Source organism: Larimichthys crocea, chromosome XVII (assembly GCF_000972845.2).
Source record: "Larimichthys crocea isolate SSNF chromosome XVII, L_crocea_2.0, whole genome shotgun sequence".
NCBI lineage: Eukaryota > Metazoa > Chordata > Actinopteri > Sciaenidae > Larimichthys > Larimichthys crocea.
The window spans coordinates 11,593,069-11,615,854 of NC_040027.1; the positions used below are offsets into that span (position 1 = coordinate 11,593,069).

Genomic DNA, 22,786 nt, shown 5'->3' on the forward strand with positions numbered 1-22,786 from the left:
AAGTTGCCTGTTGGAAAGCAGAGCTGATTTGCGATTAGACAGAGAATCAAGATTTATTGAGGTGGACTGGGGGAGGTAAAGGTGAGGTAATTGGTTGTAAGCTGGAGATTTGAGGGTATAAGAGCAATGAATTGCAGTCTCAACTGTGTCACATAGGTTTCCAATAATGTTGCCATACCCTCCTGATGCAGCACAGTATCAGTTACACAGTATTTCAACCATATAAAGATTACATTTTTACTTTAGAGAAGGACGCTCCAACCTCTAAACATTGGGTCAGCCTATTTTTAATATGCTTGCTTACTAACAGACCTTAGTAAATAAATTAGGATGTAGGGTCTCAATTTTGATGGCAATATAACTTCAAGTCCAATTTGTTTTCGACCGTAAATTGAAGGGACCGAAATAGAGGACCAGGCCCTGGCAAATTTGTTATAGACGTTGGATCACTGCTTCATTATATATCTAATTTTCTTTCTCTAATATTGCGCCGCATGTAATTTCCCTGCAAATAGCCAAAAAGGATATATTAGTGTTATCAGGCTTTGGGCTCTGATCTGCGTGGATACATTTGAAGGTCAGACCTCACAGAGGAAATGGAAATAAAGAGCATAATTTAATCTCAAGTGTATTGTAATAAAAGTAGACACACAAAATGAACAGCAGAGATAACGCACGGGCCATTGTTTTAAAAGCTGATAGACTAATTGTATTGCAACAAGGACCACTTTGGAATAAGAGAACACTTCCAGAGACACATAATGAAATAGAAACTGAATGGATCGGGGATATGGAAGTGCTTTGAGAGAGTGTGTGTGTGTGTGTGTGGCATTAAAAGACAGAGACATACTCCCATGACAGTGCATTTGTGTGGACTCATGTCTGTTTGTTTTTCACTTTCCATGCATGTGTGTCTTCTTTATTTTCTGATGTTTATTCAGATTGAGCGTCTCAGGCGAGCTTGTATTTTGTCTTCCACGCGGGCTAATAATTGCTAATGTGTTAGCTGTTTTCATGGAAAGTGCCAGACTCTGAGAGGAAAAGCAACACCACGTTAATTTGCACCTTGTCTCTAGAAACGTGTGAACAAGAACGAGGGAGTGTGTACGTGTTAAAAAGTGTTAACCAAACCCTTAGGGAATGTTTTTCTTTTTTTTTTTGGTTAAAAAAACTGAATGTGATGTTGGATTCTTCAACACTAAATGTGTTGGTAGAAATTCTGCTTGTAGTATTTTCACCCCGAAGATGCAGCGCAGATTAAAAATGACAGTGATTCATCTAAGGTTGAGCCGCACGGATAGATATGTGAAACAAATCGCCTGCAATAAAAAAGTCAATTTTGTTCCTAATGTGGGGGATTGGGCCTTTGTGACAGTCTCTATAAAGAGACTTAACGTCCTCCTCAGTGACTCCTCTGTCCCAAAGTCTCACTGCCACCTCTTCATACATATACATGGCTGCTAAGGAGATGCTTCATGAATACTATCAGGCGCCCCGTCTCTGATACTATTGTCTGCGTTACTACGTGAGCGTGTTTGAGAATGTGCGCTGCGTCTCATCATAAATGCCATTACTGGCTGTATGTATTCAGCTGTTTTGCATCTCCACTCGCCGTGTCATCCGTGCCAGCAGACACAGTAACCAGTAAAGCTTTGTGTTTATCGACCTTAGCAGTGGTGCATCACTGTCTGTGCAGCTACCTCCACACAGAGCTTTGCTGGTAATGGTTTCTCCCCAGTGGGAATGTGTGCTTAAAAAAGGATTTACTAGGGTTAGCCCTCAGTATTGTGAGTGTGTGTGTGTGTGTGTGTGTGTGTGTGTGTGTGTGTGTGTGTGTGTGTGTGTGTGTGTACGTACATGTGTGTCTGTTGGTGTTTTAATCTCTGTGTGTGTCCAGGTGGGTGAAATCTTTTAATGCAACTGTTCATCACGAGAAAAAAGCCTGAGGCCAAAAGTCTGTACCACACACACACACACACACACACACACACACACACACACACACACACACACACAGACCTTTTAATGAAACATTAGCTCCTATAGAGTTTTGTCGTATGCCTCAGCCTCGAGTCTTTATTAGTTGTGACTTAGTATTACAGTATATATGTTCAGGGAAGGTTAGCTGTGTTAGACTGCAGCTGCCAGCTTTATTACACTGTGCTGTAACAGAGCTCGAGTATTAGTCCCTCTAGTGTGTGTGTGTGTGTGTGTGTGTGTGTGTGTGGTTGTACGTACCTGTGGCAGCTGTCATGAGCATGCTGTCTAATCATCTAAAGTGTCACTCTTCTCAGTGGAACAGACTCCATACTCTGGTTGCTGTCACTCTGCTAGGGAGCCATCACACCTCTCTGTTTAGTTAATCAGTGTTTTAATTGTGCAGCAGTGGGAGCACGCATGTGTTTGTCAGTGATACAGCAGATATAATACAGCAGTCTGTGGGTGCACGGTATATCAGTTTGATGTGAAGTAGCACTTGAACCCATCTTTACCTTTATACGCCAGCGAGGAAATAGACAAACGCAAGACAGACAGACAGACAATTAATAAAACCTTCCATCACTGTATTTGCACTGTGATATATACATGGCGGATTTTTGTAAGTTCTCAACTTGCCTTTTGGTTGTTGCTTGAACTGCTGTTGCTGTCAGTGGGTTTCCGACGCTGTCTTATTTTCTTTCCTCTCGAATCCTTTTTCTCACAGAGGGAAAAAAAAAGCTGATTGGCAGCTTTCTGTGTCAAAGAGTCAGAACAGCATTTTTCAGATGACAAGTAAGCTGCCTTCAGACCAACTTGTGAAGGCAGCATTCCACATTGTGTGTGTGTGTCAATGCTGTCGGAGAGGATGCAGAAGGAGTTTAGATCTAGAAGTTTAATGTCCTCCGAGAGGCAGTTTATGATACAACATATAGACACATCATACATGTCATCACAATCGTGAGTATACTGCACATCCCCTATATATCCATGTATTTTACCAGACTCCCCATGGCTACCGTATGTGTAATTGAGTTATTGCCATGGATAGAAATGAGTTTTTTGCTCGATTGGTTCCGATCTTGGGGCGTTTATACCTGTGACCAGAAGGGAGTGACTGGAATCTCACTGAGAAGGAAGACTGCATGGATACATCCCATCTACGTCCAGTCAAGCTGATCAGGTACAGGTGGTGCAGGTCAGCCTGCTGTTCCTCCGCCGGCTTCCACTGGTCTTCACAGTTGTTCCTAATTTGTTCCTGTGAGTGATTTTCAAATGTCCATACAGTATCAGCACATTCAGTGCAATAACACAGGATGCTCAAATTAGATTCTTGATAAAAATGAGAATTTTATCATTAAAAAGTTTTCTAAGGAAGGTGTCTACTGCGCCTTGGTTATAAAATAGCATCAGCTCACTGGTCCAAGGAGAGTTTGTGCTCTATTATTTTGTCACTACCTCAATCTCCTCATCTGAGTTTAGATCAGAGTAGGTGGTGAAGCGTCACGTCTAAAATCTGAAATCAGTCATTTAGACCATGTTCAACTACATCCTGCTCCAATAGGCTGACCAAGGTGGTGTCATCCACAGATTTAATTATCTGGTGTTATCTAGTATATCTGTTACGACAACAGTCAGTGTATAAAATATACAGCAATGGTGACAGCACGTCCTGTGGTGTGCCAATAGAAGTAAAGTGTGCTTCTGACATGGTGTTCCCACCCTTACCCTTTGAGATCTGCCCATATGGTTTTTAGTTCAAACTCTGCTTTCCAACCCTCCAGATGCACATGTAGAAAATGTAAAAGCATTACCATGGCGTTGTCGAGTCCCTCTTGCAAAAAGGGATAAGCAAATTGTAGTGTGAGCTCGTAGTAGGTGAAAAACTTTGTTTTGTTGGCTGAAGAAAGGGAACTACATTTGGAGACAGCCTGAAGAGTGACAGGAAAATGGGTGGGGAATGAGCCACGGGTCGGATTTGAACCCTGGGCCGCAGCAGCAAGGACTGAGCCTTCGTACACGGGGCGGTTGCTCTACCAGCCCCTTTTTCGCTTCTTTAAAGAAGGTATTTGCCTCGGTTCAGTCTGTGCAGCCCCAGCATTGTAAAACTTGTAGACTGTAGATCTTCTTGTTTACCTTCCTCTGTATCTCATTCCTGTCCTGCAGGCTTCTGGAAGCTTGGGTACATCCTGCTAGTCTTTTGTTGGAATACCTGCACCCAAATAAAAGTCTGTAAAGTCCAAGATTAAATAAAAAAATTCAAATGAATCCTCAAAAATGTTCCAACATCTGCACTTAAAGCACCTTCCCGACGGCGTCCTTATCCCGCAGACTTCACCCCCTTCAGAACACGCTATGTGCTGGTTTTAAGCAGCAGGTTGATGTAATCCTGTCAGAACTGTCTCTCTGACACGACTAAACTTATACGATTTTGATTAATTAGACCTTCACTGGTGAAAGACTTGATGATGACGGTGACTGGATTGCTGCTGGGGCCCCGCTGTGACTGCAGCAGTGAGAAGGTTGGCAGTGTGTGACGAAAGAGGCCGTGCTCTCTGACAGACCTGGCACTATCACTGTCTAAAATATATGACTCCAGGTGATGCGCAGTGCTAATTAAAATTGATTACAGAGCCCTGCTGGTTTTGTGCCCTTCAGTAATAGTTCTCCTCTCTCTGTACTTCGTTCATTCATTCTCTCCATCCCTTCTTACAGCTTTTCATGTACTTTCATCCCTGCTCTTTCACTCCCTCTTTCATGCGGTACTTTATTCCACCCTTTGTGACAAACAAGTTATCGATGCGTCTGAAATTATAATAACAATATTGTCGACACATGCACATCCGCACACAATCGCACGCACACGCAGGCACAAGGATTTCACAGTATGACCTTATTAAAGAAAGTCATCATCATTGGAGGAAAGAAGCTAAGTGCTCGTGGAGAAAATGACACCACTGCTAATGAAGACTGTGCAATGACTTCCTCAATGAGCATTAGAGACTGAGACAGAGAAGTGAACATGTCAAACGAGTGGCTAAAAGAACAAAAAGTACCGAGGGGAGAACAGGTGGATTGATTTGGTCGCATGGTGAGAAGAGGAGCGACGGGTGCACCTGCAGAGTTACAGAGATGACCGGTGCAGTAAGAAGGCTTCAGGCTGAAGAGTCCAGTGACACCGGTGAGAGATCACAGACATCTATACATCAGCTGCTTGTTCTTCTTGGACACCTGTATCTCTGAGCCATTCTGTCAGTGTCTCAACCAATAGATTGATGCAGGAAACATTTTCCCTCCAAGCCTCTCTCCCTCTGTCTTCTTTCATAGCTTTATTTTCCACCGTCTCAGCCTGCACTCCTCTAGTAGTCCAGTTCACATCCTCTCATCGCTCTGCACGATCCACAGGTTTATGCTCGGGTTCTGATTTGTGTTTCCGTATGTGTATGCGAGCAGCTGATAGTGTGTTTGTGCGTCTCCCTGTTTATTTTGTGTAGGTGCGCGGCGCTCCGTGCATACATGTGTGCGTCTCTACCTGCCCAGGCTTGGGATTAAATGTCAGTCTCGCAGATTGATGTTCTCTCTTATAGAACGCCACGGCAGGAATGAATCCATCGCGGCTCACAGATGGGAATAGAAAGACACACTCGAATGAAACACATCGGATATCAAGTTCAGGACGCATGTCTTCCACACAAGGCGCAGGGGACGTGAGGACTGTTGATGGTCCATATTCGGCATAGGATGAGATTCTATGAGAGCGCATCAGCAGAAAAGGGCAGGAGGTTAAATGCTTCCTTTTTCAGCACACACAGGGGTCACACGCTGGTAATGTGCTGTGAGGGGCTGGCAGAGCGCCATGCAGAAAGGGCACACTTCTACAGTTTCAGCGAAGTGGAAGAGCGGGGAAAGGCTTGTGGGCATGAGTGAGTATGTGTGTTAGGGCATTTTTTGAGTACCTGGACATATATGAGTGTGTGTGTGTGTGTGTAAAGAGTGATTCATGGCAGAGGCCAGGAAATGATGTACCTCCGCTGCAGTTCTGGCATTCATCCATTTTTTGAGAACAATTTTATCAGACTCTCCTCTGTGGGTGACCTCACTAATGTCTGTGTGTATGAGCGCCTGTGTGTGTGTGTGTGTGACTTCACTGCTGTGTATGCTGTCATGTAGAGACTTACGGTATACGTGGGTGGAGGACACTAATGCAACTTCATCAATCATTAAAGTCATTTATCAAGCTGCCAAATATTCAGGGGTTGCAGCTTTAAACTGTGAGGTTTGTTTCAGCTGTGGGAAACTCTGATGGGTTTTCTGACATATTTTAGACTAAACAAACAATCGACAGGTTAATCGAGAAGGAAAAGCTAGATGACGCTCGATGTTACAACAGTTTGCAGCAACTGTAATGTTTTGACACTCTGAATGTCTCTTTCTCCTCCCCGCTCTCCCCTGGAGCAGCTACTAAGAGGTTAGTACCTTCTCATCACTGTTTCTATCACCATCCTTGTACGCTGTGACTGATACTGAACAATCTCTGTTTATGTCATGCTATGTGAGAATGATAGGAAAAGAGCCCGGAGAACTCTTATATAGCCTCTCTCTGGGCTCTTTGTTTTTTACCATAAATTACGGTTTAAGATCCAGAATGGCTCTGAATCCTTCTTGTTGGATTTTATGGTAGCAGACAACAGTAACTGTGTGTTTTCAGTGCACCCACAAGAGCCCTACCGTAATACTAGATTTCTCATTTCTGGACTGGAAAAAAAAGACCTGCATGCTACATTTGCAGGCATTAAGTCAGAACTAGTCATGCTGGAAAATGTAATTCACTTCACAAAGTCCCGTATTGTCCAGACTCTCGAGTTTATACATGAGCCTATCTGGCCTCTACAAATCCTCAAAAAGTCGAAATGTTCTCAGCGAGCAGCCGCGGAGGAGCTGTCCTTGGTGCTGAACTCACGGGAGATTTGAGAGCTGGAATTTATCGTCTCTGCTTAGTTTTTCTGCTGCAACACCGGGTAATAAATGTGCTGTTTGGGACACATGATTGTATCTGAGACATTATGAGGAGTCGGCCCTGCTTTTATGTCGAGTAGACAGTTTGTGGCAGAGCTCAGGCGATGAAAATTTGTTGTTTCTCACTTTTTTTGTGTGACTTTTGCGACTGTTTGTCTAAGTTTTATTCTTTCTCTCTGTCTCGGTCACACGCTCATTCTCTCGCAGCGTGTTTGTGTGTTTCTTCCTCCCTCCTCCCTCCTCCTGATGCTGTCAGTGCGCATTTTTTACCGGATCCAAATAGTCGAAAAACAATCAATCATGCTCCAACATGATTTCAGCGTTTGATGATTGCCTTATGCACTTACACTTGGGAAATGCCTATCAAACACACAGAAGGCATGAAATAAATATTAGCGCATGTTTGTTCTTCTGCCTTTATGAATACTTTAAGCCAGAGCTACAGATCCGAGCCAGTGTGGCTGTGAGGAATGAAGAATTAGCTGATGTGATGCCGGCTGTGGGAATCTGATTGATTTGGCTCAGGACAACAGTGAACGTAGCAGCATTGCATCATGGCGCTGCTGTCTGACAAAAACCTCATACCTCCGCTGTTGATGTTTTATGGTTTCTGACTGGAATTGAATTGTGCTTTTCTGAGTGCCGTTGTGTTTTTTTATGACCGACGGGCCTACAGGGACCCATTACAAACCCGTTGTGTAGTTTCAAAATGCCCTGGCATCAATTGGAATATCTGACTGGATGTTACTCCACTTCCTCACAAAAAAAAACAAAAAACATACATTTCAGCAGTTCAAGTCTTGAATCTGACAGCAGCAGTAGGTGTGAGTACTGAGTGTGTGTAAACAGATGGTGGAGAGCAGAGATGGCAGAAGGCTCAGAACTGTCTTCACTTCCAGCTCGTCTCTCTACACGTACGGAAATGTTAGCTCACATCACACTGAGAAAAGCCTCCAGCAACAGCTTTCCTGCTGGTCCACATTCTTCAACACAGCACATACATACAATACACTCACACACACACACACACACACACACACACACACCATCTCACACACTCTTGTCCTCAAAGAAAAGAGATGTGTGCCAGATGTGTACCGTACCTAAATCCTGTTGTCCATCTGCCTTTGTTCTTGTTTGTGCATGCAAATGTGCATGTGTTTGTGCATGTGTGTGTAAAAGACACACTCATTAGATGTACATTCTGAAGCACACTAATTAACAGCCTCGTTAAGACTCGGCAGCTCTCCTGCTGAGGCTGAGTAGCAGGCAGACCCACACACACACACACACACACACACACACACATACACACACACACACCAGTCTGCACACGTACGCATACAAACACACTCATATGCATATACATAAGAAAATGTATCACAAACACAAACAATAACATGCACGGACTGTACAGAGGTACAGCCACACATACTGATAGAGGCTAATACAAACACACACACACACACACACACACACACACACACACACACACACACACACACACACACACACACACACACACACACACACCATCCTAATGCACACTTGCAAACAAGCTCTTTTTTTTTAAATGAAGACACCATCCATCTTTATGAGAAAGCTCCATGTTCTGCTCTTGTGCATGAGCATTAATAAAGGTCACGCTCTACATATGGATTCATTGTCGCGTTAAGCTGTAATACTGTACCGGGAGTCAGCTGTGACTCTTGTCAACCCACACACACACACACGGTGCAGCGTGTGTGGTTACCCACAAAACATTTACATGGAAACCACAGCAGCTCCGCTCGCTTAGCTTTCACCGCTCACTTCTGTTACTCTTTCATACTTCACTGATATGCATATGCAAATGGGACGCTAAATTAGTAATTACAGTTTATTGCACTGCAATTATGAAAGCCAGTGGTCGCGCGGAGGAGAAACTAAGGTCAAAACAATATTTGACGCAACTAAAGATTACAAATTACAAATTTCTCTGATTAATTTTTTGGCTTTATCTGCAATAAATTATTTTACGTTTAACTCACAGAAGTTCTCATTCCTTATGATCACACCCAGTCTCACTATGTCTCATGAGTGTTGTTTTATGTGACAGCACTGCATTGTTCTTGAATTGCTGTGTTTGCGATGCTAATGTGATTTTGAATGACATTTAGTGGTAAATAAGTGCAGCGGCATAAACACTCTGAAGGACATGTTTGTCGTACACGTCTCCTAATATGTCTAAATGTATATCTGGCCTCTTTATCTGTAGATACTGTATAATAGTAATGGATATGACAGAATAATGCATTTTAAATGCCTGACGGAGAACTGTGGCTCCTTTTTCTTTCTGTGCATGTGGTTATGCAGGAATGACCATTTTAACACACACAGACACACACACACGGTAACAAACACCGCAAACAGTGTAAAGGCCATTTGCTACTTGCAGCATTCTGTCTTCATGACGCTGCTCTCACCAGGCAACTCACAGATCCCATAATTTTGCCCTTATCTTGCTGGCGGAGGTTGTTTGTAGGGGAGTGTGTGTGTGTGTGTGTGTGTGTGTGTGTGTGTGTGTGTGTGTGTGTGTGTGTGTGTGCTTTAAAGCACCCTCATTTGTGTGCCTGTGGACCAGGCACCAGTAACTCCAACACCACCTTGATTTGCTTCATTGTTTGAGTCTTAAAAACATTTGGCATTACTCACTAATGACTGATTACTGCATTTCACTGAGTAGGAGCTGCAGTGAAAAGAGGAAATTGCAGGCAGCATATAAAAAAAATGTAGGATGCTTAGTCAATCATCCAAGTTTAGATGTGAGAGTTTAACTTTGGTAATTACTGATGCATAGAGCTGTGTGCTGCAGGTGGAGGGTTAGAGGAGGTGGGCTGGCCGGCCTTGAGCAAACCCGCATTTACCGAAGCCAGGAGCTGAGAACTGAGATGGGATCAATGCCGCAGGTCTTATTTAGATTCCAATTACAGCCATTTCTGATCAATTGGCTCCTCTCCTCACCGGCAAACTGGGGCACTGCCTTTGATCATTGGCCACACACACAGATGGGCTTACACACAACCATAAACACACTTTCAGATTTATTTTGCTTCACAGTGCACACACACACACACAGATACAAAACTATCCAAATGTGTTTGATCAATGCCCACTCAGCCTGAGAGCAGGATCTGCATTATTTCATGCTCTGTAGTTTTAATTGATCGCGGGATAAAATGATCAGTGAAGAAATCTGTCACGTCGTTGTTATTTTCCTTTCTCCTCGCACCGAGCCTCCTGGAAGACGTTCGTCCTTGGATGTGTTACTCTGTGATCTTGAAGCACACATGCAGGAACACGTTCGAGGGGCTTGTAGATCCCGGTTGTCATTCTTTATGTGATAGAAACTGTGATGTATTTATCTCTTTAACATCAAATTTCACATTTTACAATATGCTACTTTTCCCGTGGTCAGAAAAGTGGAGGGTGAAAGGTTTAACCGACCTGCTGCCATCAGCTGATGTTGAACAACACGCTTTCTTTGACCGTATGTGTGTTTATGAAGAAGGTAAAAATCAAGCAAATATAGAGGGAGACATATTTGTTAGTGGGCGGCGTTCATGACGAGGAAATCCTGATTTGTTGAACAAGCAGTAGATGACCTGGAATGATTACAGATGGCTTCACTCACACGCACACAGATGAACTGACACACACATTTTCACACACAGTGGGCCGAACCCGTCCCAGCATGCGTCTGTGTCAACACGCTCGCTTTGTTTGGATGCGTCAGTTCATTTTGTTGACTTATTTTCTGCATCAGAAACAATCGCTGCGGCAATTGGGACGGGGATTAATTTTATGCAAATGTATGTAAATAGCTGTGACACAGAACTCCATCCGCATCGGTTCTATGCAAATGATGTGTGCTAAACAGGCATATTGGAAGGACCCCGCATTTCCCAGCCCCCTCACATCCCACCTACCCCTCAGCCCTCTTCCCAATCCATCCTTCTCACCCTCCCCTCCCCCGCCAGCGTCGCCCTGTGCCTTTTTTTTTCTAATCATTTCCTCTTTTGCCCCCTTTTCAGTTTCCCTTAATCCCCCCTCTCCACCCTTTCTCTCACTTGGCCAGCCACTCTGCCCAGGTCCGCTCTCCACAGTCTCACCCAGTACACCCACCCCCATCCTCTGCGTCTCTCTCCCCTCTCCTCTGTAATCCCTCTCTTCAGTCCTCCCCCTCTCATCCTTCTGTGTGCTGCATGGCTGTTAGTGGTGTGAGGAGGCACTAATGGGGCTTGAGGAAAACATTGTCATAGCGCCTGGAAAGCGCGGAGCCCGGGAGCCATGCAGGAGGCAGCGAGGAAGGCCTGACATTAGACTTGCTAATGGAAGGTTAACAGAACACAGAGAAGACGGGATGGAGAGGGAAAACACAAGAACGTGAGGAGATAAAGAGGGCTCCGGCGGCAGCATGACTGGTGGGGAGAGAGAGAGAGAGAGGAGGGGAGATAGAGGGAGAGAAAGTGTGACACAAAGTAAAAGAGGGAGAGAGAGACAGATAGAGGCGCTTCCAGGGGAGATTGCAAACAGTCTCATTCTCTGTCGGCCCGTCCTGCCAGCATTTGGGACGGGGAGGAGGAAGAGGGAAGGGAGGAAGGGAGAGGGGGAAACCGGGTGTCTCTTTCCTCCCGCTGTGCGCCAATCCTCTTTTCTGGTTTCCCGTTTCATGAGGAGATTGTGGCATCACACGTGACGCTTCCCTTCAAAGGCGAGGGGGGAAAGCGTGCATGCGTGTTTCAGTATAAGGGAATTCATAACCCCCACCCCAGATTCCTCAGACAACCCCCATGACACACACCGCTGCCATCAGCAGGAGAGGAATTCTTCTAAAACTTGCCCGACCGTGGTTTTGTGCTCATTTAGAACAGCAGCCTGGAAAGAACCATTGCTCAAAAATGAAACCTTTAAAAAGAGTTTGTGAGTCTGCGACAAGTGCCAGAAGAGCACTGTGTGTGCCATGCCATGCGGTGCACTGAAGCAGCTGGTTCACAGGACGGAGGGCTAACTGTTTCCCTGAGCGGTGCAGCCACAGCCTCAAACCCAAACGGCATCTATGAGTAATATGCTTTTCTCTGCTGCAAGTGCAAGCAATGCAATACAGCTAACTAATGTCTCTCTGCAGAGCAATACTGGATGTCAGCATTATATGGATGAGTTGAAGTCTGTGACGTGCGCGTGCGTGCACGTGCGCGCGCTTGTCAGATCCATTTAGATTGCAGGTGTAGCTGTTTTGAATGAAGTGTTCGCAGAAAGAGGGAGAGAGTCTCGCGTTAGCCATGCATCATTAGCATTTGTGACCAGTCACATGGTTGACTGTGTCTCGACCATTAGGAGGGACGTGTGGAAGAGTAGAAGATGGAATCAGCAAGTACAACGAACGCACAGGAGTTTGTCTCGGTGGCATTTCTGCAGAAACATTCACACGTTTTTGCAGTTTTATCGACATTGCACACTTTAAACTTATAAAAGCTGCCTCATGTGGGGGTAAAACTGAAAGTGTGCACCTGAAATAATCCTTTATCACACTGCGTGAAGTTTGGTAAGTCAAAGCCGAGCTGGGAAATTAGCCTTTAAACTGTGATTGATTGTCCTGTCAGACGTCTCATCATTAAACCTGCCATCAACCAGCAACCACAAAAATAAGAGCAGTGTTGTAATACACTGAAATGATCCTTTAACTCACACTGACAAAAGTGGGACGGGCACGGTGAACCCGACAGAGCAGAAGCCAGAGATGGACAAGGAGGGACACGCATTCACGTGCATGTCCTGACACACACACACACACAGAGGACCAGACAGCGCAGATTTATGTGGCAATACAACGGCATGGCAGTTGCTGACAGCTATAGCGGTGACATCCAAACTCAGCAGGCCTCTGGCTCTGTTCTCTGCGTGTCTGTACTGTATGTACACACTCTGGTGTCTCCAGCAGCTCTCATCTGTCACGGCTACAGATGACTGCTGTGCCATCACGAGACGCTGCTCTTTGGTTACGACAGACATTTTGCTGTGTGTGTGTGTGTGTTTGCACGACAGGCTGGTTAAACGTCTGAGGTATAGGAAACAAACCAATATGCACTTACTGTAGACACACACACACACACACACAGTTGTGACACATAAGCACTCACAGCTAAACAGCTGAAATGGATATGAGTCATATCCATTTCAGCTGTTTAGCTGTGTTTTGATCCCGTAAGGCCAAACGTGTTATTCTGTCACTCCTGGTAACAGCCAGCAAAGTTGTCTGAACAACAGCGGCTCTTCTGTTCCTGTTGCCTTCTTTCTAATTCACTCTGTCTCCGTGCCGTAGCAGACTATAGAGGGTAACGGAGTGAGCAGAGATGGATGGAGGGGATAGAAAGCGAGAGATGGCGAAGGAAGAAAGAAAGAGAGAGAGAGAGAGAGAGGAAGAAGGATGGAGGAATGAGACGGTGCAGGGAGTTTGATTCCTCCAGTTGTCAGAGGCGCTGCATTATTGATGTGCTGTGGATCTCACATTGTCGCTGAGAACCTCAGTCTGTCACGTCACGTCCTGTGTGCGTGTGCATATCTGTGTGTGTGTGTGTGTGTGTGTGCATATCTGTGTGTGTCTGTGTGTGTGTGTGTGCGCATACTAGCCACTCTAGTTTGTTGTGGTCGCACAAGTCCCGCCGGAGTGTTACCTGTCAACACCTCCATATCACAGGGAGCTCAGTCAGTGACAATGCTCTCTGTTGCGCTGACCACATGGGATGAGCACACACACACACACAGACACACACACACACACACACACACCTTACCAATCCTTACCGATTTATGGAGGAGGAGGTGATTGTGTGTGTGATGGGTTTTGTGTTGCACTGAGGATTCTCCTGGGTCTCTCTGAGTTTCAACTCGCTTGCATGACTGTGATTTGGCTTTGTCAGTCTGCATTATGAAGTTAGATGTAAGCCGGAGTGGCTGGCTGCGTGTGTGTGTGTGTGTGTGTGTGTGTGTGTGTGTGTGTGTGTTGGGATGATGAATCTCTGACATTGAGGGATGGCCCTTGTGCTCCGAGCTTTATCTCATGAATTCTTTAGACAGTCTCCTCAGCAGACAGAATACCTCACCATTAGATACAAACACTGTAGTACATAATCAATATATCATGTCAGTCCATACACCCGCCGGTGCATTAACAGGACTGCAGAAAACAATTTGTTTAGTCTATGAGATATCTAGAATTTAAAATCAAAACGCCAATCACAGCAGCAAGGTCAAATCTTCAGGGATCTCTATGATTAACTATTAATCAGTAATATTTTTATGCATCTGAGCATCTGTAGGTTCATTTGCATACACACTCACTAATAGATTTCTTAGCTTGCAATCTGAGGTAAAAAACAAAGTTCAGTGTGGGAACATTTCCTCTAGTCCAGTAGCACTAGCACCTGTAAGGGCTAGCTGGACTATTAACCCAGATGCGGACACGCAAGGGAAGCAGATGGTTGAAGTTAAACTAGTTTATTGTTTTTAAGGCAGGTTTGGTCAGGGGCCGGACAGGGATGACACAGGCAGAGTCTCCCCAGGAGGCTGGATCCTGAGCAGGGCTTGGTGGAGCAGGCGAAAGCAACAAGTCAGGAAATCAAGGGCCGGAGAGCTGAGCAGAGCAGGCAACAATCTACAAGGGAGATCATAAAAAGTCAGCACAGGGAAAAACGGCTGAACAATATCTAAGGGCTTGATGCACAGTACTAACGGATAGTGGCTACGATCTGGCAGCGTGGATGATTGCAGGATTGGGTGCAGCTGGTGGTTCCTGCACACCTGAAACAATCACACACAAAGACTGGGGACAGGACAATTAACCCCTGGAGGTAAGAGTGGCAGAGGCAGATGTAACAAGCACAACGCTGTAACTTAATACATTAAGATCAAGCACCCAGCTGCTACGTCCGAGGATGGCTCTCAGCCAAAGATCACGTCACCGCCGGCCGACGGAAGAAAGTCTGATGTTGGTGGGCGAAGGATTCATAGAGCTAGTTCAGAACCTTCACTGTTTTATACTATCAAGAGCTACTGTGACTAAACGCATTGAAAAACACTAAAAGTCAAGGAGCAAAGCTCGTCTGAACACCGGCCGCTGCTCTCACAAACAAAAGACAACTGTAACACTTCAGTGCTAAATGGGAGATACAGTCCAGTGTGCTCCTAACTCAAGGGCCTCTTGTATGTCAAGTCATTTTTAGCATTTTTATTAAAAAATGAACCAGTTAGTTAGTTAACAGTCAGTAGTTTTCTGGCTATTGAGAAAATTAAATTAACCAAAATTTTAAACCCTTAATATTCAAAGGGTTTCTTTGTGCAAACAGTCCAAAAATTAAAGATGTTCAATGGAACACAGAGAGTCAGCAAATCCTCATATTAGTGAAGATTAAACCAGCAAATGTTTCTTAAAATTGTTAATTCTTTTAAGATTTGTCCTGTAATCTGTTGGATTGTGTCAGATAGAGACTGTGTTCATCTAAGAAAGCTGCGTTCATTCTAACCTCCCAAACAAAAGTACTTTGCTGCAGTATTTGGGGTGTGTTGAAGGTTTGGTGTGCACTTTGATGAGCTCTCATTCCCTCCGCCTCACCTGGCCTTCATGCTTTATGTTGTTTTGTTTAGATCACCTCTCCTATACTTAAAAAAAAAAAAAAAATCCATACCACATATTTAGTTTCCACAGAAGCCGCTCTTTTTACGAGCACACTGGAAGATGCGGCGCTGTAAGTCACTTTCCTTAACAGTGCATAGTTAATCCTGTTGAAGACTTCTTCAGTGAGCACAAACCTTTTTCTCGGCTGTTAATTAATGTAGCTGTTTACTCTATAAACTACTTTGATGAAGATACAGGATGAAAAATACTTGCCCGCGTAGAAACTTGCTGCGTTTTTTCTTTACTCCTCAAATGTCTTGTGAAGTTTAGTGTCTCATTATGGACCCGGCAGTGCAATGGTTTAATTTATTGGTGAGAGCTGATAGCTTGTCTTCAGTCCACTATATATTGTATTTTTTTTTCTCCCTTCCTCACTGTGTCTATACTGCATAAGCACATTAAACACAGGGAGCTGTTGTTGAGATCTCCGTGCTTAGCAATTTCAATTAAATGCCAGAGCTCCTAGTAAGTTACAGCAAGTAGAGTAATAAATGTGTTTGACTCAAATCATATTTCATCAGTGCTTCTTTAGGTTTTATTGCCGTGACCTTAAAGTGTGTATAATCAGTCGCCGCCTCTGGGCTCTGGGCGAGCACCAACGTCAAGATGACACACACCCTCACCCTTCAACTTCCCAAACTCCCCGTCGTATTTCGACTTTTATCACGTGCCATGAACTGAGCTCTGGATTCCATTTTTACTGGGACTGTAATGTAAGAACTTATAACTTTTTATGACAATTTGTTCATTGGCGAAGGACTTCGCTTCAAGAATTATCTGCAGCGAAAAGCAATTATCTGAGAAAACATAATAGAAACCAAATGACAGACGGACAGATAAAAAAAAAAAGAAATTGGGAGGGAGAAAATAGAGAGAAGGGAATAGATAGACGGAGAGATAGAGCGTATTGTGCTGGCCATCTTCCCAGAACGAAGGGATCGATCAGCAGAACGAGAGAGCCTCACTATTTCCTCTGTCGGTGGAATGAGCCAGGCTAATAATGGAAAGCAGTCATCATCTCCGCTTGCTCTCTCTCTCTCTCCCTCTTTCTTTGCCTTCTTTCCATTTTTTTTCTTTTCTTTTCTGGGAAAACAATCATAGCCTCGTCGGAGGGCCGCCTCACTCTCCCACCATGATCTGACATTTGAAAAACAAACCCGTTTAGCCGGAGAAGTGGGCGTCAAGCAGCAGTGAGCCTTCTGAAACACTGACTCACGACATCCGGGGAGAGCTAACACACATATGCACACACACACACACACACACACACACACACACACACACACATATGTGCTGCACCGCATGAAGCTGTCAAAATCCCTCAGTGTAACCAGGCCCTACCTCAGAAACAATAGAGGAATCAAGGAGGCTGGAACTCAATGGTCCAATCACTCCTACTGCATCCAAAGCACAGCTACCTGCTCTTCATAACGAGCTAAACGACCTTTTCCACCGCACTCATTTCTGCCACTCAAACCCTGTCAGTCACTCAGCTCCAAAACACAATTACTGCCATTCAGGAAGCCGAGTGGCCAAATGTTTCCTCCGTGTCATTTATGCATCATTGCGTCATGTCATTTAAGTGTTTCTATGTGCGTATGTGTGTGTTTGTGTGAGTTCTCTCCAAACCGTGGTGTTTTTTAAAAAGTGTGAAAGTAAAAATGAATGCAAGCACTCCTCATATCTGATCATGGATAGCTGCCGCATGTATTTGCCATCATTGGCACCAGCTGTCGTTGGATCACACTCTTGTTGCACCACTCTTACCCAGCGCAGCTCGCAGTGGTGGAGAAGTCAGAAATCTAAAAGCGTCAGGGGGGAGAAAAACTCAGAGAGAAGAAGAAGCTCCACATTGCTGAGTAGACCTCTCAAGGCTGCACAGTGCCCCGCCTCATAGAAACACACACACACATTTGCTTGTTTACCCTGTTTGTGTACGTGTGTGTGTGTGTGTGTCCTGCTGGTGTCAGAGAGAACAAGCTGTCATTCAGACAATAAGATCACAACAGGGATGTGGCATCAGACTGTGACACATGTCAGTGACAGCTTACAGGCAGCGACTGTGTGCCTGCCGACTGACAGACTGGAAGGCAGAGACACGCAGACAGACGGAGAGCCGCTAAAGAGGAGAGACATACTGTAGGCAGATACATGGACGGATAGTAAGAGACTTTTGGTCTCTTTAGCCTGCCACCCTCCTCCTCCTCCTGTCTTCCATCCAGCTCTCCTCCTCCTGCTCAGCCGCCTCTTCAGATCTTTACAGCTATGTCATCATTCCTCTTTTTATCTCATCACCCCGCCACAAAAAGACTCATTTGTATCTCTCCAACTTTTTCTTCTTCATCTTCTCTGCTCTCTTCATCTCTTTCTTTACTTCTTTTACCTCCGCCTTCCTCCTCCTCCTCCTCGTCTGTCCTCTTTGTTCACGTCTTACTTCTGTCTTCCTCCTGTATGTATGTATGTTCACAACCAGACTGTTATCTGGAGCACAGTGAGGGGTCATTAAAATTCAATAACCTTTGCGCAATAACTTTAAAGACAGCTTTTTAATAAAACGCTAATGAGGAGCACTTTTTATCTGCTGCTCAATAGTCTGTTTGTTTTCTCCCTCACTTGGTTTCCAATGAACAAATGAGAAATTTGGTATATCCCCGTAGCTCCGAGTATAGGATTTTGTATATTAAAAAGAAATGCTTTTTACTTCTTACACCAGCGTCCTCGTTGAATGACTCTGCAGACTGCAGCAGACAAAATGAAACTGTCTTCTGTGCCCCGATTGTCTCATTTTGCTGCTTTTGGCCTAATATCTGTTCCTGGTCCTGTTCCAAAAATACGGTTTCATCGCGGCGTTAAATGGTTCCACATTTTTTTACTTGCTGAGGCGGGTAAGTTGGAAACCTGCTTGCCCAAAGTAATTGCTTCCTTGGCCCTTTACTAAATGTTTTATTCATCAGTGTTTATCTAATAACAACAAAAACTGAAGGTAATTGCATGTTTAATCTGCATACCCCGGTTGTGCACAGTAAATGGCTGCACTTTTTTTTTTTAAACATGATACGCTGTGGCGATCAGTTTCTCGTCTCAGTGTTCTCATGTTTCAAACCAGCGCTGGCGAGGCTCCGGAGCAGAGTTTGTTGGCATCCTTCCTAGCTGTCATTGCAAGCGAGATGCTGTCGGTTCTTGTTATGGCACTCCAGCGATGTTTTTCTGGAAAACTCTATGTGCCTTTGAAAAGTTATCTCATTTTCTCCACCTTGCTCTCAAACCTGCAGCCAATCTGCGCAACACATATAACATAACACCACCCAACTGTGGTCCTGTTTCCGGGATAATTGAAATGCTCACTTATCTTTTTTTTTTTTTTACTTTTGCCATTTTCTCACAAGTGCCCGATCGATACTGCACATGTGCAAACTCTCAGAGATGAGAAGGAAGCGAGGTTGATCTCTCCTTGGCTGCTTTCATCATCATTTGGAGAAAATGATGTGTTTAAATCTTTTTTTACCACTTGCCTGATTGAAAAGCTGCATAAACCAGCCTGACGTGACATTTTACCGGCCATGGGCAGACGTGCAATACTTCTTTTTGAGCCCTGCATTAAGTCTCTGTGTGTGTGTGTGTACGTGCTCATCTGTGACTTTGTGTTCATTTATTCTCTAAGTGTTGTGAGTCTGAGGATCACCGAGGTCAGTGGTTCTACTAAGAAGCAGCAAGGCTCTTACCAGCACTACAGCTTCACCTCGCACTCTTTATCTATTAGGCAAATAACCTTTTTTTAATGTTCGGACCGGCCTCGTAAATGTCTGATTAATGGTTTTAAATGCTCCTGCTTGTGTATTAATTAGCACAGTGAAGTCAGTGGACACAGACAGAGAGAGCGAGCTTCTGGTTTATAGGACTGTTAGCAGCATTCTGTGTCGCGCTCATCAATATTGCACATTTATTTGCTCGCTCAGCACACACGCGTGTCTGCGGTTATCCCTCTGATGTAAAGAACGTGTAAATGTTTGTGCTCGGTTTGCAAAGCGTCTCATCTCAGCTCTCTTGGTTTTGAAATTCCCTTGATCCGCTTCTGTGATGTGCACGATTGAGGGGCCGTCAGAAACTCTTCAGTTCATGAGTTTTCACGAGTCTTTGATCGTGACGGCAAAGCTGCTCGGTCAACACAAAAATCAGCTTCTTTAGAGGAACAATATGCCAATCTGTACTACTGCCTCACCCTCATTTAGTCAGACAAGTGGATGTAGGTATGGGCATGCGAGCATATATGACATCCACTGCTGACGGTGGTTTTTAACTTCAGCTGATATGGACTCTCGCTGTCCAGTCTAGACATTCACTCCTACACCTCGCTTCAGGATGGAGAAAAGAGTGGCACAGAGACTTTGATGTTGACGTCTACATTAAAGCAGGAGCAGAGCGAAGAAGACAGGGAGAGGAAGAGGCAGAGAAGCAAAAGGAGACGATACAAATGCTTTGTGTAGTGTATTCGACTGTGGACACGAAAACATTCATCTCGAGAGATGTATCAGATTTAGCTCATTTCAAGGAATTTGGCCTGGAGCCATAGAAAACTACAGTAGACGGGATATGTTGATATGGATATGCAAACAGTCTGAACATACACATACATGCCGGCGGACTGAACTGTGTGTGTGTGAGTATCCATGTATAAGACAGTGTTTGGCTGCTGGGTTTTTTGTGTGAACGGCGGGTTTGGGAATCACTTAACTTCTGTCACTGGCTGTTATGTCTCTTCCTGCCAGAGGGACAGAGGAGGAGGAGGAGGAGGAGGAGGAGGAGGAGAGCGACACAGTGAGAGACAGAGATGGAAGGAGAGAGGCAACGAGGGAGGTTTAACCTGAGGAATGCTTCACAAACTCATATTTATTTATTTTTTAGTTTGATCCGCCTTGAAAGCAGAGAGTCCTGAGCGGGGTTAAATATTCACACCCGCCTTGAAAGCAGAGAGTCCTGAGCGGGGTTAAATATTCACACTCCTCCTCTGCCTCCTTCGCAGTGGCTCCATGTCATATTTTGATAGAAATGTAGCTTTCGGTTAATAAACACAGACATACTGTAACTCAGTGCGTGGGCATGTGTGTCCTCGACACACACACACACACACATAAACACCCATCTTTCTCTATGCTTCTGTGTCACTCAGCCTCCCCCACAGCGAGTGCGAGTCCTGTCTCTACATCCTCCTCCTCTCATCCTGAAAGGTCAGGGCTCATCACCGTGTCAGATGGAGTTTATTCATTCCCGCGCTCCCGCCGACGTCATTCTCACCAAGTCGACTGTCAGAGTGGGTGAATGTCGGGCACTTGTCAAACTCACATCTCCAGGATTTCATTACTTCTTCTCCCTTTTGAACCGCGTCTTCCTCCAGATCTTCCTCTCTTTTTACCGCTACACATTAAGCATAAATATATGCATGCGCGCATGCAGACATGGATTTCCTCATTGTTCATCTGCCCGCTTGCAGGTGAGAAGAAGAAAGCATGTGATGAGATTTTCCTCAGGCTTTCTGGCTCTGCTGTGTATTATCTGATTGCACACAGAAATTCCTTGATGCCGCCTGTAGAAATTGGTTTTCCAGACACCGTACACATGGAGAGAGAGCGAGAGGAAGAGGAATCGGCGGCAATTAACATCACCTCTTTACACCAGGCTACTTAAAAATCTTTCACTCTCAGCATAAAAACACTCTCTCCTTTCTCTATCTCCATCCTCTCCTGGGCTCTCCCACTCCTTTTTTTTCACATCCTCACCAAAATCAGAGTCTTTGAATTACCATGTTGGAGTAGAGAAGCGCGAAGGGATTGCTGAGCCCATGTCTGGGCACACTCAGGCGCTTGTTAGAGAATCGCTGGTGTCGGGATGCATTAAACAGGTCAGACTGAGAGCGGCGTGATGTGGGCTAATTTAAAGCTTTAAACCAAACGAACATAAATGTTTTGCCAAATACCCCAAAGCTATAGTCAAGATAAATTAGTGGGCGGGGGCTGAGATCTAAAATTGAAACTCACTGTCAGATGTGCTACACTAAAAGCGGAAATATTACATGCCAGAAGATGCAGCCTGGCATACTTGGCCCTTAATTACTCGTCTTGTAAAAACCTGGTTTGGAATTAACGGTTTGTGGTTGCTGGCAGCCATAATGGCTATCATTAATTCTTGTCTGCTTTGCTGTTGTGGTCCTTCAGGTCCTGTTGTCCTTAAAGCGGAGGCTAATATGAGTGTAGTGTACCGGGTTTTCATTCCTGCTCTGCAGCCAATTAGACCGACAGCAGCTTGTCTGTGTGGCCCAGTGGAGCATGTCTCTGGTTCTGTCCAAACCTGACCCCACTGCTGCCCCCTCGCCTCCGCCTGAAAACTGTGGATCCATTGCGACCGCGCGGTGCTTTACAGGCAGACCACATCTGTGGCCGATTGTGTCAATTGTGAGGGGGTCCTCGGGGCCTCGGTGACCTACCATGCAGAAGATTTGTTTCGAGCGTTCCTTGCGAGTTACACATAATGGCAGTGTGTGTGTGTGTGTGTGTGTGTGTGTGTGTGTGCAGGTTAGGCGACAGCCAGGGCACAACATGGCTTTTCCATCGGCCAGACAAAGTGTGCTGATCAACCCAAGTCAAGAGAAACTAATACAGCGGGGGTTAGCCACAAATCCCCTCGCTTTTAGAGAGGGCAGAGAGAGGGAGAGGAAGAATGGCAGGTTTATAAAATGCTACAAGCTCCGCCATCCTTGTCAGTAAAGAAAACATGGCAGAGGGAGGGCGAGGAACAGGGACAGAAAGAAAGGCAGACGGCTGAGTTCTGAAATGCCAGCGTGAAGTGAGCAAATGGTAAACTGAAATACATTTAAGTCCTGCTTTATTGATGCGGTGGATTTGAGGCACTGGCAGATGTGAGTTCCCTTTCAACCTGCAGCACCTCCGGATCACAGGCCCAGACTCCCCGGGGAGCTACACTCAGCTATGGATCGAAATAGAAAATGAAGGATTTTTTTTTTTTTATTATCCCATAACAAAACAGCTTTTTGAAATAAATGTCTCTCCGTGTGTCTCTTTCTTGTGA

At 44.9% G+C, this 22,786-nt stretch overlaps 1 protein-coding gene across 2 annotated transcripts in view; it reads left to right on the plus strand.

Annotated features, from left to right (window-relative positions):
• Positions 1 to 22,786, plus strand: part of dab1a (DAB adaptor protein 1a) — a 180,018-nt gene that overhangs the window by 58,110 nt on the left and 99,122 nt on the right. Inside the window, exon 2 of one of the 2 annotated variants that reach the window (XM_027290385.1) lies at positions 6,436 to 6,445. The exons of the other annotated variant lie outside the window; for it this stretch is intronic. The gene's annotated coding sequence lies outside the window, so the exon portion shown is untranslated. The remainder of the gene's footprint in view (positions 1 to 6,435; positions 6,446 to 22,786) is intronic. 2 annotated transcript variants of the gene reach the window in all.